General features: G+C 48.4%; 1 protein-coding gene and 1 long non-coding RNA gene across 7 annotated transcripts in view; one reads left to right on the top strand and one right to left on the bottom strand.

Annotated features, from left to right (window-relative positions):
- Klhl29 (kelch-like family member 29) overlaps positions 1 to 19077 on the top strand; it is a 304127-nt gene that overhangs the window by 208735 nt on the left and 76315 nt on the right. The window lies entirely within an intron of this gene.
- Positions 757 to 8896, bottom strand: LOC148005132 (uncharacterized). 2 transcript variants are annotated; one of them, XR_015622896.1, is made up of 3 exons: positions 8579 to 8896; positions 4954 to 5063; positions 757 to 2292 (listed from the first exon to the last, which is right to left on the bottom strand). It is a non-coding gene; the product is annotated as an uncharacterized LOC148005132 (long non-coding RNA). The 2 variants fall into 2 exon arrangements; XR_015622897.1 differs by lacking the exon at positions 8579 to 8896 and adding an exon at positions 8357 to 8565.

The following is a 19077-nucleotide window of genomic DNA, read 5'->3' as shown; positions in this document are numbered from 1 at the left end:
CCTGAGGATTGTGGCCAGCTTTCTGTGACCTTGGACCTGCTTTATCAATCCTTTGTTGAGGTCTTGGGGGAGGAACTCAGTCACCACCTTGAGGAAAGGCACTGTCTTGATCTGTGTGACCTTAGGGGATTCCCTGCTATCAGACCAGGCATAGGGGCAGCTGTCCCCACACTCAGTGACTCCTTCCAGCTTGGCAAGGGCTGCACTGCCTTTCCTCAGAGATCAAAGAGCTCCAGCCACTGCAGAACGGCTGGCAAGCCCAGACTGGTCCAGGCTGGGAGGACAGCTATCATTTACCAGCCATTCTGGATGAACGGAATGCCCCATCCTCGGCCATCCAGACGAGCCCGGGAGTCCTATGAGACCCCGCCTCATACTTTTCCCAGACCGCTGGGAGTAAGAACCGGCATCTACATCAACATTTCACCTTGGATCGCTGTCCTGTGAGGTTCCTTTCTTTTAAACCATCTGGCCAGTGTGCGTCCTAAGAAGGGAGTGAACCTGTGTCAGTCAGTGTGGAAGCTGTGCATGCCCAGGGGTCTTGCTGGTTGGCTCGAACGCCTTGGCAGTACTTCTTTTGTGGAGTCTCCTTCCCCAGCAAGACGCCGGGATCTCCTTGGAGGTAGGGCTCAGCCCCCTCCCCCTTTGTCTTGTCTTCAATGCCCGCCATATCGTAGGAGCTCAGAAAATGTTTGTTGTTTTGTTTTCATTCAAAGTTAGAGCTATAATTCACAAAATACACACCTCGCATTCGCTCGGGTAAATTCATCCTTTAATTGAAATGCATTCATCAGGAGGACAAGATGCTGATGGGAACCAGATAGCTACGAGACTTGATGGCTTTCCTGAGCGCGGTGGGCCCCTCAGGGTGCAGATTACAATGTGGAGCCTTCAGATACCAAACCCATTGGGGTGACACTGGGCATAATCCATCCTCAAACAGAACATTCGCTACAAACCCCCAACTCAGAGTGATTAAAAATTCTAAATCACACAATCGGGGTTTTTTTTTCCCCCTGCAAAATACTTTTATGCTGTTTTATTTATCGCCATCAATAATAACAGTAATGATGATGATGCTAATAATAATAAAACCACTGTGTGATTAAGGTGTAGATAAGCAATTAGGAAACAAAATGTTTACAGGTTTTTGGAGAGCTGTGTGCCAGGAACGGAAATAGAACAATACAAAGGAAGTCAGTATGTGTGGTGGTTAGAATATTCTTGGCCCCGGGAGTGGCACTATCAGGAGGTGTGACCTTGTTGGAGTAGGCATGGCCTTGTTGGAGGAAGTGTGTCATTTTGGGGATGGGCTTTGAGACCCTTCTCCTAGCCACCTGGAAGACAGTCTGCTCCTGGCTTCCTTTGAATGAAGATGTAGAACCCTCAGCTCCTCCTGCACCATACCTGCCTAGATGCTGCCATGTTCCTGCCTTGGTGATAATGGACTGAACCTCTGAACCTGTAAGCCAGCCCCAATTAAATGCTGTCCTTTATAAGCATTGCCTTGGTCATGGTGTCTCTTCATAGCAATGAAAACCCTACCTAAGTTCGTATGAATGCTGGTTCCAGAAGATCTGGTTACTGAGAGGTGATGACTGGCACTGGGTTCTATTTTGTCTGTGACCTCTCTTGTGGATCACTCAGTCATTTGCTCATTTGAGAAACGTGTGTTAGGTGTCATGAATATCTCAGGCAGTGTGCTAGATGCAGAGTGTGTAGATGTAGAATCACCCTCACTCACGTGTGTGGGCTAAAGATACCACAGCAAGGTGGCCATGATCTGCGGTGACCAGGGAAGGCACTGCATGGCTGCTCCTGTGGGTGTTATGTCTAAGCCAATGGCTCTCAACCTGTGGGCCACAACCACACCACCACCACCACCTGGCATATATCAGGTATCTATGTCACAGTCCGTAACAGTAGCAAAATTAATGAAGTAGCAACAAAATAACTTTCCAGTTGGGGGTCGCCATAGCACAAAGAACTGTATCAAAGGGTTTCAGCATTAGGAAGGTTGAGAATATCTGGTAAGCTGAGACCAAGTAGCAAGCAAGCTTAGTTCCTTTGAGGACTGAGAAGTAGCTCATTCACTTCCTTGGAGCTGGTGACACCCCTAGAGGAGCAACCACTGGGCAGTGCACCCAAGGGCTGTGGAAAGTCACCCACAAGGAGTTCCTTGTCGCAGCAATCTCAGAATCCTCTCTCTGGATGGTCAGGAAGGCAGACAGGGAGCAGGAACGCCAGCACGGAAACACAGGCAGAAAGCCGAGATGTAGGTAGCCTAGATGTCTGTAATACCAGGGGAGAGGGGGATGGGAGGATTTGAGACATTCAAGTGATAATGACAATGATGACAGATGTTTCCTAGGTCCATAGGGTGTGCCAAGACCTAAAGCAGACACTTGGCCTGGTCACTTGGTAATCCTTACATGAAGCCTGGGGGAGGGGGGATGTCTCTCATCTATATTTATGGCTATGGAAACTGAGGCACAAAGCAGTTAAAGGAGTACAACATTGTGCCATTAACGCACGTGACAGGTATGAATCAGACTCCGGGTTGGATTCGAACTCAGACCCTCGTTGGAGCCCTGGGCCTACAGGTAGAACCTCCTCTATAAGTTACCTCGCTTTATGCTAGGATATAAAAATGGGCTTAGAAGGAACTTAAGAGAGACATGCAACATCCTAACAGGCCAGCCTTCTACTGAGGATGATAAGAAGGCTAGCAGTGTGTGACAACCATGACCTTGAAAGCTCTGGAAAACTGATGGGATGGTGGGGTGCAGTTAGATCAGGGGAAGCAGTGAAGCCCACAGTGGGGGTGGGACAGGTGGGTGATATGTTATAGCTAGGTTCCGTAGCAGAGGGCAGGGATTAGAAACCACAGTAAGCCAAGAGAGCCAGTGGGTATGATGACCCCTCTGCTGGTTCTGAAAGTCGGGAGGGGTGGGGGGGACTCTGAAAGCCACTCCTGGGTTCCCTCAAGGGCTTCCTCTTTACTTCGAATCATCTTGAATTGAGATGATTCCATGTTGCTAGTGTGCCCAGATGCCCAGCAGAAGCAAACAATGTTGGGAGGAATATGGCATCCTAGGCCTCAGAGTATTTTTGGATGTGGTGTGCAGAGACAGAATCCAGAACACAATTGCTGGATGTGGGAAAACAACATTACCAGCTGTCTCTAGTCCAGAAGCATCAAACTATTGAGAGAGACAGTGGGGCTTCAGATACACTGAAGTGACCAGATTATTGTTAAACTGTGCTATGTCATATTCGAAGGATTAAAAGACAAATTTGGAGGGTTGGGTTTTTTGTTTGTTTGTTTGTTTGTTTGTTTGTTTTTTGGTTTTATTTTTAGCTAAAAACAAGCAACTGTATGTTTTCTTAGAAAAAGTAAGTAGTAAGCAACTCCATAATACGTCAGGCTGAGACTCTAATGGTGACTTTAACAGATGCGACCAGAAGCAGAACTGCCAACCAAAAGACTGATCTTTTAAAAAAAAAAATCAGAAGTTTAGAAGTTCTGGTACGTGTTTTAATCCCAGCACTCAGGAGGCAGAGACGGTCAGGTTTCTGTGAATTCAAGGCTAGCCTGGTCCACACAGCCAGTTCCAGGCCATCCAGGGCTACAGAGTGTGACCCTGTCTCAAATTAATAATAGATAAATCAGAATTTTTTTTAAAATGCAGCATCCAGAAGGGAGACCAAAGGGGAAAAAATACAGAAAAGGAAGGTGAGAGACACTGGAGTTACAGTGAAAATGTCCATCATATATAGACTGGACCTCCAAGAAGCAAAAAGAAAATGAGTCAGAGTATTGATTATTTCAAGAGAGAATGGTGGACGCCATCCGTAAACTGTTGAAGACTTCAAGTCACAAAAGCAAGAAACAGTAAGAGGGATAACTGAAGAGAAGAGGCAGCAAGGTACTCAGAGTAAAACCACCAACGATGAAAAACGAAGGTAAAAATCAAAACAGCAGGTACAAGAGATGGCTTTTTAAGATACAGCGGGTAGGCACGCAACTGACTTCCCAGCAGAGGCACCAGATACCAGTGGTAACAGGATGTCACCTTTAAAGCACTGAAATGGCCAGCTTAGAATTTTATGCCCAATGAAAGCTTCCTTCGAACAAATAGTATGGGTTAAAAAAATTTAAGTAATGAATAAATAAAACATACCCAGCAATCTACACCTAAAGGGTGGGAATGACAAGGGAAGCTAATGAAAGGGGGAAGGAGTTGGAGCAGTAAAAACACTGGGGAAGTCAGCCTCTGCCTGCACGAACGTTGACCGCACTATGCAACGTAAAATCCTCTTCCTGGGGAACAGACTCTTTAGAGGCAGAGAATGGAGTCAGAGAAGCTTGGAGATGGGTAAACGAAGTTAAATTATTTTGAGGCTTTTGAATTAGCAAGGAACAAAGGTAGGTACGTTGAGATCTGAGTAGATCCAGGCAATTAGAAGAAAGTAATGCAATGTTACAATAAAATAATACCAAACACATAACCCACAAGCAGGAGAAGACCAAGGAAGGGAAACGAAAGGAATGTAGAGAAGGGTGAACACAAGACAGAAGGAAAAGTGTCAGCTTCAAACCCGAGAATTTCAGGTTTGAATATGCTGACCCATTAAAGAGAAAAGGCTGCAGAAAGATGAGAGGTAACATAGTAAATGTTGTCTTTGATATGTTTTCTATATTTTTTTATTTTTTACTTTAAAATCAAATTAGAAATTTTTTCTTAAGTAGGTTTTATTATTTTTGGACAGTTTTACATTTAGTTATTGTTATTATGAGTGTGTGCAAGCATGCCTGTGTTTGTGTGTGTGTGTGTGTCTGTGTGTGTGTGTGTCTGTGTCTGTGTGTGTGTGTGTGTCTGTGTGTCTGTGTGTGTCTGTCTGTGTGTGTATGAATATGCCTATCACGCATGTGTGTAAAACTCAACACACCTTTTAGGAATCCATTCTTCCTCCCGACTATGGGTTCCAGGAACCAAGCTCGGTCATTGGGTCACATAGCAGGTGCCTTTAACCACTGAGCTGGCTTGCTGTCCCTAATACTGGGGTTAGAAAGAACATTTCATGGTTATTTTTTTTAGCAGCTCTAGCTCCCAAGATGAGGAAAGAATGGAAGGAAGGAATTAATCTACAATTACCTCGGTTAACCTAGAAATAATAATTGCTTCCATCCAAGACCATAGAACATAGCCGTGAAATAAATTAAGTGAAAAGTAATGGAATTCAAGGGAATTTTTTGTTTAATTAATAATCATTAGGATGTTTTAGCATACTCTCTAAATAACAGAACGAGCAGACAGAAATAGTAAACAAAGGCACCAAAGATTTGAAAGCACAATAAATGGGACTTACAGATGCATAGAGAACACTGCACGCAAAGTCTAGAGAATGCCTTCCCTGTGGAATCTCATGATGTTGATAAGTGCAACTAGGTAAGCATGTGATACTGGCTGTGAGGGGGCGTCCTGTTCTGTTTGTATGTCTGAGACAGGGTCTCCCGTAGCCCGAATCAGACTAGAATGGCTTATGTAGCCTAGGAAACCTTGAACTCACGCGCTTTCTGCCAAGTTCCGTAAGGATAGGCCTGCGGCACCACACCCCACTTCCACGTAAGATTTTTACACGATGAGATACAGAGAGGCTGCCACATTGCGGGGTCGCCAGGTCAGAGACCTATGGGCTTCCCACAAATAGTAGAGGGAAGGGCATTGCAGGCTCAGGGCAGAGGCAGGGGCAGGCTGGTGAGCAGAGGGAAGGCGTCTCCGAGTACCCAGAACCCACCAGGATGAGAAACTGCCCCTGTGTGGGTGAGCGGTGACAGGAGCCAGACACTGACAGAAGAGTCAGAACTCACTGTTCCTTGCAGAGCAAAGCCAGCCGGGCCTCTATCCAAACAGGATGCCTCCAAGATTCTGCTCAAACCATCAGACGTCCCTGGAGCATGCCCTCCCTCTCCCTCTCCCTCTCCCTCTTGCCCCGCTGCCATTTGTCCAGAGAAAAGTGGCAACATCTGGTGTTAGTGAAACCGTCTTACTGCTGCAGCCTGAGGTGTAACCAGCCCTCACCTGTGCTTCAGACGGTCCTCATGGGCCCAGGAGTAGGTGCTAGTGTTCCCATTTCAGGTGGAAAGCCTGCCTCTGACAACACAGAACCCCTCGCACCTTCCGCCCTGACACTGGCCTCTGCTGGTACATTTGTCCTAACCCCATGCTGCACTTGGCCTGCTAAATAGCTCACATCCTCCTGCACTTGGCTCTGTGGGTGACCAGGAGAACAGTATGCGTTTGCTTGTGGAGCCACCCAGCTCTAGGAGCCACCCTTCTTCCTCTCACAGAGGGCGGTGGGCATGGGAGCCTAATGGAGCAGATACATCTGCCGAGGGCCTTTGCATGGAGGGGTTGCTGAGGTAACAGCTCCTGTGACTGCCACCAGCTCTGACCCTTTATTCCGGTCTCAGTGGCTTCACATCGGAAAGCCCTACAGACACATTCCTCGTTTGCAGCCGGGTGGCCATGCGCTTGTCAGGGTCACTGAGCAGACGGCACTTGTACTGAGGATGTTGGATTCAAATGTCCACATCAGCACAGTTCAGCAGCACCAGCTTCAGGGCACTGCGTCTTCGCCGCCCTCTCTGTTCAGAAAAAGACACTGCTGGTTCCTGTTCCCTGTCCCATCCTTTGCCCCATAGGACCCACTCTGCTTCTGTTCTGAGAATGGGGCTTCTTATGGGATCCAGTTCTTGCAGACCCTGTATTCACAATTTCTCCTCTTACGGGATCCCAAATGTCAGTAGTCCCCTTAAACATGAACAGTCTTACTGGGTTTGTAGGACCTTTGGTAGTGTGGCCCTTTAAGCCCTATGCATAATGTCACACTCCTAGTACCCTGCCCTCTCCCAGTCACAGCCCCACAAGGGCTCTAGTCACCTCCTGCCCAGGCAGCAGGGACCAGTCAGTCAGTCCTCTGTTCTACTAGGGCGCCCTGAAGAAGGTCACAGTCAGCCTGGGGCCCGTTTGACTCTTCAATGAATGTGGCAGGAAAGCTACAGAGGTTGACAGGGCCTGGTATTTCCAACCCTTCCAAGTAGCCGTTCTTACAAGGGAAGTAAGAGAAAGATAAAGTCGAAGACACAAACAACGGCAGTGTACAATGCACGTTAACGGGAGAGATTTAGCGAGTCTCTAAATATTATCTTCCACACACTCCCGAGGTAGGGTGCCCTCGGGCCCTTTTTAAATCAAGATTTTATTAAAAAGAAACATGGTTGCAATCATCAAGCAAACAATTCACAAAGACATTTTCTGGAGTGATAAGAATAATAGAAGATATTATTTGAGGGATGGGGAACAGAACTTGGGATGCCAAACCAAGGTTGTGGTTTTCGCAGCTGTTATTCTGTGTATGCGACGTTGTGTGTGTGTATGTGTGTGTGTGTGTGTGTGTGCCTGTGCACACGCATATGCGCGTGCACATGTGTGTGTACATATGTCAGTTTAATTAGCACATATTAATTATAAAACAGTGGGTTGTATTGTAAAGTTTCAGACATGTCATACATGTATATAGTGTCCCCTGATCACGTTCCCCCCCCTCTATCTTCCTGTCCTTCCTTCCCATTTGTGGTCCCCCTCCCTCATCGTTCCTTTTTTTGTTGTGGCTAAAAATCTAGACTCCATGAATAAATGGGAAATGTGGTATCTGCCTTTCTGGGTTTGAGTGATTTCTCCAGTTTGCTCTCCTCTCCTGCAACCGCCGTGTTCTTTGTGGCTGGGTAATACTCAACTGTGTATGTACGCCTCACTCTCTTCAACCCTCTGCCCGCTGGCGGATGCCGAACCCGACTCCATCCCTTAGCCATTGTGACTAGTGCTGTAATAAGCATGGATACTCAGGAATCTCTGCTGTCGGCTGGCTTAGATTCCTCCAGTTTCTACCCGAGTGATACAGCTGGATTATGTGCAAACTCTATCTTAATTATCTGAGGAACCTCCATACTGATTTCCACTCTGTCACCAGCAGCACTGTGGGAGGGTCCTCTCTCTCACCCAGCCTCCCCGCCATCTCTTCTTTGCTCCCACTCTGACTGCGGTGAGGTTTTGTTTTGTATTCCCCCGGGCCGCCTCCTATTCCACCCTATTCCCATGAAAGGTAAGGAACTGGGTTCAGAGAAGTCTACCAATCTACCCAAGGACACAGAGCACCTGAACTGTGACTTCGAGGTTTCCGATGTGTATCACTGACTCTGGTAGTTCATGGCAGGGCCCACTCAGAGCCCGGCAAGAGGCAAGAAAATCCCATGGAGACATCTGGTTTCTGAAGCTAAGTGGGAGCCTACCTTGTGTTCCTGCTACCCGGGCTTTCTCTCCGTATTAGAGCAGAGACTGTATCCCAGGCTATTTTGTCTCGCCAGATTTAAACTGTAAGACAGAGAAATGAGAATATCCTGCAGATGGAGGAACGTCACTCGCTCGTCAGAGGTAAAGGGATCGTCTCAGAGCTCTATTTCCATCCTTTTGTCCCCTCCCCTCCACTTGCGTTAATTACCCATAATGCTCACCTTCAGAAAGAAATGAGGGTAAGTAGAACAGCAAGTCCAAGTGTCTCATTTCCTGCCTTTTCATGCTCCTCCAGCCAGGTGGGGCACCTGCTACCGATCCCGAGGGAGTGGCCTGCAGATCTCCACACACTCTTACACCCCGGTGCATGATGGTGTTTGGTCATCACCATGCTCACACAGAATCCGTTGAGCTCTCCCTCTGCCTGGCTGGGTTTTGCTGTGCAGAGGCTCAGTCTCAAGCCTCTGCTCGAAGCTCCACATTGAGGGGAGAAAGCAGGAAAATGCATTCCACACAGGGCATGTTAGTGCTTGAGACTAGAGGTATTTTCAGGGCTATCGTGTTGATAGAAGAAGGCTGTTTCTTGAAACTCATCGCCTTTGAGTTCTGTGAGTCGTTTCAGATTCCATAAAAGCACTTTAGGCGAAAACTCGGACGGGCAGCCGCTTCCTCCAGTGGTGGGTGGAAGGGTCCTAGACCTGGGGCGGCAGGCACAGCCACTAGGAATAAGAACTGGCTGCGGATGCCTTCCTAGCCAACCCCCAGCCTGGATAATATCAGCAATACTAAAGGTTACAGCTTTTTCTGTGATATATCGCTTCTTCAGAGAGTATTAAAGATGTTTTGAATCTATTTTTTAGGAATCTTGAAACCGCCAGTGGAACACTTTTGATGTTGTAGTAACGCATCCAGCTGCAGCATGGGTGGGAAGGCTGGGCCCCCTGAGCTACCCTAGGGATCTGGAATGGAAGGGACTGCTGTCCCTTGTAGTTTTACCATTTAGGAATGGAGCTAGGCGGAGCATATGCCAAGGTGTGGGAGCAGATGAGCCGGGGGACTGTATTCTTTCTTTCCTTTGCCGGGGGAGTGGGGGAGTCACACACAGTGTCTCCAAGGATTGGGGGTGGGGCGTGAGCAGGATTTATTAGGAGGGAGAGTCAAAGGAAAAGTTGCTTCCTTGTGGAAGGAATTCTCCAGCCCTGCTTAGGATTCTTATTGTTCGTCTCTTCCCTCCAACCCTCCCCTCACCTGGACCCTTCGGACCCAGAGTACAGACTCAAATAAAAACTCAACCAAAGGCAATATAATTGTGGCGGTTGTAGGAGATGGTGTGATGGTTAATTTTATATGTCAACTTGATGGGCCTCCCAGATATTTGGCCCAACATTATTCTGCGGCTGTCTGCGGCAATGTCTGGGGAGGAGATTAACGCTGAATCCATAATCAGTAATCAGAGGAAAGCAGGTAGGTGGTCCCAATGTCCCCTCAGACCAGTCATTACGAGGGCTACGTGGGAAACCAAGCTGGCCCAACCTTGACTAAGGGAAGCTCCTACATAACTCTTAAACTGGGACCCGTGTGGTGTGTGTGTGTGTGTGTGTGTGTGTGTGTGTGTGTGTGTGTGTGTGTGTCTGTGTGTGTGTGTGTGTGTGTCTGTGTGTGTGTATGTGTCTGTGTGTCTGTGTGGTGTGTGTGTCTCTGTGTGTGTCTGTGTGTGTGTGTGTGTGTGCGTGGGGTGTGTGTGTGTGTGTGTCTGTGTGTGTATGTGTCTTTGTGTGTGTGTGTGTGTGTGTGTGTGTTTGTCTTAAACTCAACTGAAACACCAGCTCCTCTTGGGTTTCCAGGCTGCTAGCTTTCAAAATGGAGTTTACACCTGAGGCTCTCCTAGGTCTCAGGCCCTTGGACTTAGACTAGAGCCTTGCGGTCTTACCAGCCTCCAATTCCTTTATAATATGTCCGACTCATATAGACGACAATGATTGTGGCAGGGTCTGAAATACTGAAGCCTATCCTCAGCCCATGGTCGAGCCTTGGGAAAGGAGTGAGTCACCAGATCCCAAAGGAGTCAGTGAGGCCGGTATCTTCAGAAAGTGCTTCAGCCTCTCTCTCTGCTGAGAGAAATGGAAGCCCAGTGTGAATGGAGATGCGGTACTCATTAGAACGTGGTCTTCACAGGCGAGTACTGCTCCTCCCGGGAAGCCAGTGCTGGGCACACCACTGTTGCAGCCAGATACAAGCCCGGCAACCCCAGGCTCCTCAGCCAGGAAGAGGCAGCATGTCTGTGGTGGGGGGAGGGGTGTTCTAGCATTAGTGCCTGTTATGTAAGCTTGATGACCGCCCCTCTGATCCCTCCCTGCTAGAAAATGAGGGGAAATGTGAATGAAGCTTAGTTACCAGTGGGTAGGTGTGCACGTTTGTGTGTGTAAAGGTGGATGCACACATGCCACACAATGTCAGAGGACAACCTTAAATGCCAGTCATCACCTACCTTGAGACAAGGTCTCTAGCTTACAACCAGGCTAGCTGGCCTTCAGGCTTGCGTCCAGCATTCTCCCATCTCCCTGAAAGAATGCTAGAATTACAGACCCTCAAGCAATAGACAGCATCCTGTTGGTTTTTGTGTGGTCGCTGGGGTTTTGAACTCAGGTCTTCGTGGTTACACAGCAGGTACTCCTACCCACTGAACCACACTGTTCCAGCCCCTGAATGATATGGTTCTAAATAGCAGATCCATGGCAATTTACAAGAGAAGGCTCAGAACCTAACCAGGGTTGATGGCTCAAGGGGACATCTGCAGGGTTAAGCTGTGAGCTTCCTTCTTTTGCAGTGCTAGGGGCCTGCCTCAGACCTGGGCCACTGGAGCTTCTGTAAGGGTTCTGGGTGTTTCCCAGAGGAGCCTGGGACCTCAGAATAGCTGAATGGGGAAAAAGGAAAAAAACAAAAAACCAGATACAAGGTCAGCTCACACGGGTCTTGGCTGTGGCTTCTTTCTGGTCCGAGATCCAGAGTGAAACAACGATGCAGACTGTAAACCAGTTCCCAGTGGGACTGAAGCAAATAGGGTCCTGTAGTGGCAGAAGAGATTAAGGTCTAGAAGCAGGGACCGGCCGTCATGATGAGGGACATGAGAGAAGTCTCCACTCATAGAAAAATCAATGTCTGCTGTCGGGGCTCCGTACTGACAGCTTAATTAGAAAGAAAGAACTCAAAACTCCTTTTGCCCTGGAATGGCACCAGGCAGGGACGTGGAGGTGTGGCCAAGGCACTGGTGAAGCCATCAGCTATAAGAATCTAGACTGCCTGCCCCACGGTCCTCCATTTCACTCGATGCCAACAACCTGTACCCCGTCCTAGAGGCACAGGACAGTTTCTACTTTGAGAAATTCATAATATCTTGGAAAGAAAGATGATGATCATATAGAAATCATATCTAGTGGCACATCTGAGCTCAAGAAATTCCCCACCATAGAAAAGATGCTCTACCCTGCATCGGGGAAGGCTTCTCTAAGAAAATGCAGATTGACTGAGTCCTCGAGAATGATAGGGAGCAACGCCTGCTAAAGGGGACTCCAGTGGATGGACACACGGTAGACAAGGCCTTGCAAGGCATACAGCCTGCATATGCAGGCTGGTGGAAATGAAGTTCCAGGCTGGAGTTGGGGCCAGCAGAGCAAAGGTAGAAGGGAGTTCAGGCTTGCCCTTAGACGACAGGATTAGAAGGGCTGGGAAGGGAAATTATATGTCCATTTTATATTTTAGAGAAGTAGCTACTTTTCAGAACAGAGAGCAGGGAGAAAAGAGGTGTTAAGGAAAAGAAAAGAAGAAAGGAGGGGAAATCAAGAGAGAGAAGAGGAGTGTCTTAGGGTTTAATTGCTGTGAACAGACACCATGACCAAGGCGACTCTTATAAGGACAACATTTAATTGGGACTGGCTTACAGGTTCAGAGGTTCAGTCCATTATCATCAAGGCAGGAGCAGGGCAGCATCCAGGCAGGCATGGTGCAGGAGGAGCTGAGAGTTCTACATCTTCCTCTGAAGGCTGCTAGTGGAAGACTGACTTCCAGACAGCTAAGGTGAGGGTCTTAAAACCTACATCCACAGTGACACACCTACTCCAAAAGGGCCACACTTACACCAATAGGGCCACTCCCTGGGCCGAGCATACAAACCATCTCAGGGAGGGAAGAAGAAATAAGGAGGTAAAGTAGTGGGGAGGGAGAAGAGAGGGTGGAAGAGAGTTAGGATAGAGGAACATTCAGCTCCACTATGAAGGAGACAGACTCCCCCAGGCAGGAAATGAACACCCTGAAAATGTGATGCTTGAGCCCCCAAGAGCCAAGGGAAGCATCACGTTTTAAAATGAACATTGGGGACTTCCTGTGGTACCCCTCTTCACTTTGGGAGTACTTCCAGAGGGGCTGATATGCTTGCTGGTGTAGGGCAGCCCTCGATGGAGTGAGGAAGTGAGAGAGCGAGCCCTACATCCTGAAGCTGCCCCGACTTGCTTCTGTCTGACACTCCCAATAAGCCTGTCATGATACTCCTCTGGGGCAGCCACAGCATCCCCGAGGCTAGGAGCCTGCCAGGGGTGAAAGCCAGAACCAGATGTCACGGGCTGAGGTGCATGGGGAGACTTGTGTGTGAACATGGGCAAACATCTGTGGTCACGGGCATGTTTGGGGCCATTTCTGCCACCTGAGGGAAGGTCGTGTGAAAATATGTCAAGGGGCACAGTGACGTTCAGAAGAATCTGGTCCAAAAGGCAGGTAGGTGGACAGCAGCAGCGTGCAGTGAGCTCTGAGCCACCCTAGGGATTGATGGACACAACCTTCAGAGTCTCACCAGGTTGAGTGATAATTGGCTGGGATTCTCAGTGTGACTATGAGGAAACAGACTCAGCCATTGCGCCTTTGCCTGAGCAGTTACGTAATGGAAGAATGGGAAAAGCCCCCCTCGTTATTGTGCTCTGCTTTTGTGATCCCCCAAAAAAGCACTGTGCACCCTTACCCTGAGGGGCAATGCCGTCTCCATCTCTTGCGTCCATGCCCTTATTCCTAACAACCCACTCCGACACCTGCCAGACAGGGACCAATCATAGCACTCCTTGGATCCCATTGGTTTTCTTGGCTCATTCCCTGCCCTTTTGACATCCTGGAGAGCAAAGCCCTCGTCTGACCTTGACCATAAAGGACGGACACTTGGCAAATGGAATAGAATGGAGTGGTAAACTCTAACTCGGGACTCTGGACACTGGCCATCTGTCCTCAGACCCAACCCTCCAGCCCCCAACTCCAACACCAGGACCTACCTTCTCAGCTTTGGTCAGCGTGTGTCGCCCCTGCCTTCATGACCAGCTGGAGGCTGCCTCCTCAGCCCTCCGCTTGGCAAGCTTCTGGGCCTGTTTACTGAGCACCAGACATGAAGCTGGCCATCTGCACAGGGAGTAGCTGCCATCAGAGATTTCAGCACACAGCACCCACTATGCTCTGGGTGTGCTGTTGGTTCTTCTGCACACATTAATTCACAGTCATGTGAGGTGGGGACTTGAAGTAGAGCATCTTAGGGGTGAGGCAAGGACGGCACCCTGCAGCAGTTCACCCCAGTCCTTCCCACTCATAAATGGCAACAGCCCCTGGGCTTGGACCAGCAGCCTCACTCCGGACTAAGAGAATAAGCCATATCCTTGGGAGCTCATGGCCTGGTACGTGACATGGTGTCATGAGGAGGTGGAAAGGGCTGGCTGTGGGTAGTGTGCAGATGATGGAGCCAGCACCCCTGTTCTCGGCCATTGGAGATGGCGTGCCAGATTTATTTATGATGGCCTAGAATGTTCAGGAACAGGTTTTCTTCCCTCCATGGACAAACACCAGGTCCAAGCTTCCAATGGACTTGCTTCAAGGTGCCCTATAACCCTTGTGACTCCTGTAGTGCTGGCCGGACCCTGGAAACAGGTGGCCCCCAAGAGCTGCCTGCCCACATTTACACAGGAGTAGCTGGAAAGGCAACCGCTGTCTGGGGGAAAATATGTTCCCATGCCCCTGGTAGAGGGAGCAAGTCTATGTTCCCCCTCCTGTAATTGTTACCATCTGTTTCCCTGCATAGTGTTTGTTGATGTTTTCTTGTTTTAAAACTGAAATGAGTCAGATTGGAAGCTGATTTAGGAAAAAGTATCAGGGAGGGAAACTCAAAGCGGCCATGGGGGAATCTGTGGAGCTTTTGAAGAAGGAAAGTTTCTGGGGGCAGACCAAGTGTCTGCTCCTGCCCTGTGAGGCCACAGGCTCCTAGAGAGTTCTGTGTGTGCATGTATATGTACATGTGCATGTGCATGTGTGTGTGTACATGTGTGTATCTCTGTGTGTCTGTGTGTGAGTGTGTATGTGTGTGAGTACGTCTGTGTGTGTCTCTGTGTGTATCTGTGTGTGTCTATGTCTTTGTGTGTGTCTGTGTGTGTCTTGTGTGAGTGTGTATGAGTGTGTGTGTATGCATGTGTGTGAGTGTGTGTGTGAGTGTGTATGAGTGTGTGTGTGTGTGTGTGTGTGTGTGTGTGTGTAGTGTGTGTGTCCCCCTAGGTATTTGTCATTCTAGAGCTGTGGCTTTCAGATGCAGTGGCTGCTGGCTGGCTGGGCCAGCGGTCTCAGCCTGCATCTCTGCTAACGTATCTATAGCCATTAGTAGATTTATAGGTTAACTCTCCAAGAGTTATAATAGGAAGGCATTTCAGTGCCAGCACCAAAGCAGGATGAAGATGAGTAAGTAAGGAGACTAGACTTATTTTAAACATTTAAACCCCAGTTTCTAGAGGCAATAACACTGAGGTGATCCCCAACTTCTAGTAAGAAGCCATGTGACCCCAAGTGCTAGGCTCTGATAGTGACTGCCTACACTGGGCACCTCTGGGACACTAAGGACCAAAGTTCTTAGGCCAAAGCTTTCTGGCCCTTCCTGCCCAGGAGGACCAAACATGGAGCAAAACAGGACTGGAGCTGGTTTCCCAAGGCTGACACTGATAGGGCCACTCACCCCACTTCATGCCAGTATCGCCATGTCACCTGGACTCTCGCTCTCCTAATTTTGGTATTTAAACAAAAGGAATGTGAACTTGCCATGTTGCTTCCAGTCACTGGGTCACCAAGATCAATACATGGCCTTTATTTTCCATGTAATTTAGCTTAGCCACAGAGGCCACCATGCCCTGGCTGTGATGTGGTAGCCCAAAGCTTGGCCTCCCAGAGATTCTGAATGTACATGCAATCTGATTTCCACTCCGTTATCCTTCCCTGATGAGCCACAGCCTGGGGAGGATTCTCGGGCCACAACAACCCAGAGAAAATTGATCCAAAAGGAAGACCAGTGCTTGAAGTGTCTTCCTTTTCGTAACATTTACATGCTTCTTGGGTCCCCACATAGCAATGACTGCTGCACTTGCTGGCATCTTCCAACAACAACAACAGAAACAATAACAACACCTCCTCTCCCTTGCCCCTGGTAGTAGGGAGTATCCACTTTCCACTGAAATACGTTTTTCAGGGACAAAATTCTCGTGACCATTTTATAGATCATGTTACCAGCTTTCCTGAGAGCAATAAACTTACAAAGCGGAAAAGGTTATCTTGGCTCGCAATTTTCAAAGTTTCCATTCACAGTCAGCTGTCCTGTTGCCTTGGACGTTGCACAGTACATCATGATAGGAGCCGAGGATGAGGCAAGCCCACTCACCCTCTGTCAGCCAGGAACAAAATTCAAAGAAACCACATCTCTGTAACTACCTAAAACCTCTCACTAGGTCCCCACTGGGTATCCAAGCTTTTAACCCCTGGGTTTAGGGGAGACATTTCAGATCCGGTCTATTACAGACAGGAAGGAGGGAAGCAGGGACTCAGAGAGGTTAAGCTGGCATAGGGAGCTCTGGGCACTGTGAGGCCAACAGGAGCAGGGCTTGACTCACAAGACCCATGATGCCGTGAGCCAGGCTGGGGAAGTTCCCACCCAGACATTCGTGGATCCTGGCTGTGCGCTTGAACCTTTCTTTCAGAGTTTCTTTCCAGGGAGCCACAGGATCTGAGCTCCCAGCCTTACAGCACAAGACGAGATGTGGAACTCATTTCATGTAGGGTACTGTTTAGGCACAAGCAGAGGAAACTTCTCGTGTCTGCATATTTAAGCGCTTTTATTAAGTGGAACAAGCTATTTCTGAACACGAGAGCGGCCAACAGCCTTAGAGGAGATTAAAGTGAACCATGACAATGGAAAATTGCACAGGGGCACGGCGGATTCTACAGAGATAAATACAACAACCCTTTCAACAGCATGCGGGAAAGACTAGAGATCATGGAGATTATGTTGTTTCGGGGGTGGGGGGAGCTAAGGGGGAAGCTCTGGCTGGTGGGGGTGCTGATTGACATGCTAGTCAGGTCTGAGGGTAACTCTCCCCATTAAACATACCCCCAAGGGTCTGGTGGGCAAAGCGGAACCAGGAAAACATCAGATAGATTGATAGACACCGTGTTTCTGAACACCCACTGCGTGCATGCTGTGCGGGTGCTGTGGACTCAATTCTATCCCCCAAAATCCATAAGCTGAAACCTTTGCCCTCATTGTGATGCTTTTTTTTTTGAGTCCAGGACTTCAGGAGATATTACAGTTTAGATGAGGTCATAGGGGTGAAGCCCTCCAAGTGTAACACCCTTATTCTCCTATGACGAGAAGTAGGGGCCAGAATTCTCTGCCTCCCTTCATATCAGCACACAGGCAGACAGGATGTCTGTAAGCCAAGAAGAGGAATCTCATCCAAACAGACCATGGTGGCATCCTGATTTCAGGTAGGCCAGCCTCTAGAACAGCTGTGGGGGAGAAGGGGGGATGTTTGCTGTTTAAACTACACAGTTACCTACTAGGTATGTAATACCGTTATGTTATGGTATCTTGAGTAAGACGGTGAGGAACATAGAGGTACAATAGGATCTTTTTTTTTTTTTATTAACTTGAGTATTTCTTATATACATTTCGAGTGTTATTCCCTTTCCCGGTTTCTGGGCAAACATCCCCCTCCCCCTCCCCCTCCCCTTCCTTATGGGTATTCCCCTCCCAACCCTCCCCCCATTGCCGCCCTCCCCCCAACAGTCTAGTTCACTGGGGGTTCAGTCTTAGCAGGACCCAGGGCTTCCCCTTCCACTGGTGCTCTTACTAGGATATTCATTGCTACCTATGGGGTCAGAGTCCAGGGTCAGTCCATGTATAGTCTTTAGGTAGTGGCTTAGTCCCTGGAAGCTCTGGTTGCTTGGCATTGTTGTACATATGGGGTCTCAAGCCCCTTCAAGCTCTTCCAGTTCTTTGTCTGATTCCTTCAACGGAGGTTCTATTCTCAGTTCAGTGGTTTGCTGCTGGCATTCGCCTCTGTATTTGCTGTATTCTGGCTGTGTCTCTCAGGAGCGATCTACATCCGGCTCCTGTCGGTCTGCACTTCTTTGCTTCATCCATCTTGTCTAATTGGGTGGCTGTATATGTATGGGCCACATGTGGGGCAGGCTCTGAATGGGTGTTACTTCAGTCTCTGTTTTAATCTTTGCCTCTCTCTTCCCTGCCAAGGGTATTCTTGTTCCCCTTTTAAAGAAGGCGTGAAACATTCACATTTTGATCATCGGTCTTGAGTTTCATTTGTTCTAGGCATCTAGGGTAATTCAAGCATTTGGGCTAATAGCCACTTATCAATGAGTGCATACCATGTATGTCTTTCTGTGATTGGGTTAGCTCACTCAGAATGATATTTTCCAGTTCCAACCATTTGCCTACGAATTTCATAAAGCCGTTGTTTTTGATAGCTGAGTAATATTCCATTGTGTAGATGTACCACATTTTCTGTATCCATTCCTCTGTTGAAGGGCATCTGGGTTCTTTCCAGCTTCTGGCTATTATAAATAAGGCTGCGATGAACATAGTGGAGCACGTGTCTTTTTTATATGTTGGGGCATCTTTTGGGTATATGCCCAAAAGAGGTATAGCTGGATCCTCAGGCAGTTCAATGTTCAATTTTCTGAGGAACCTCCAGACTGATTTCCAGAATGGTTGTACCAGTCTGCAATCCCACCAACAATGGAGGAGTGTTCCTCTTTCTCCGCATCCTCGCCAGCATCTGCTGTCACCTGAGTTTTTGATCTTAGCCATTCTCACTGGTGTGAGGTGAAATCTCAGGGTTGTTTTGATTTGCATTTCCCTTATGACTAAAGATATTGAACATTTCTTTAGGTGTTTCTCAGCCATTCGGCATTCCTCAGCTGTGAACTGTTTGTTTAGCTCTGAACCCCATTTTTAATAGGGTTATTGGGACAATAGGATCTTAACCTTAAAGAACTCTCAGGCCTTGAGAGCTGGAAAGCTACCCTATTTACAGGTCCAATTGATGGGGCCGTTAGGACTGTGATTGGATTGTACTCTCTGAGGCCAGAGATTACTCAAGACTGCGTCTCCAGCATAGGTTAGTTTCTTATGTAGAATAAGCACAAAGTGGATGGATGGGTGGGTGGAGGGATGGATGGATGGATGGATGGATGGATGGATGGATGGATGGATGATAGGTGGGTGGTCAGGTGGATGGGTGGATGGATGGATGGGTGGGTGGGTGGGTGGATGGATGGGTAGATGGGTGGATGATAGGTGGGTGGGCAGGTGGATGGGTGGATGGATGGATGGATGGATGGGTGGGTGGGTGGATGGATGGTGGAT

The sequence above is a fragment of the Rattus norvegicus genome, chromosome 6 (genome assembly GCF_021556685.1).
Source record: "Rattus norvegicus strain SHRSP/BbbUtx chromosome 6, alternate assembly SHRSP_T2T, whole genome shotgun sequence".
Taxonomy (NCBI): domain Eukaryota; kingdom Metazoa; phylum Chordata; class Mammalia; order Rodentia; family Muridae; genus Rattus; species Rattus norvegicus.
The sequence above is the reverse complement of the archived record's forward strand: the minus strand, read 5'-3'. Positions and strand labels throughout refer to the sequence as shown.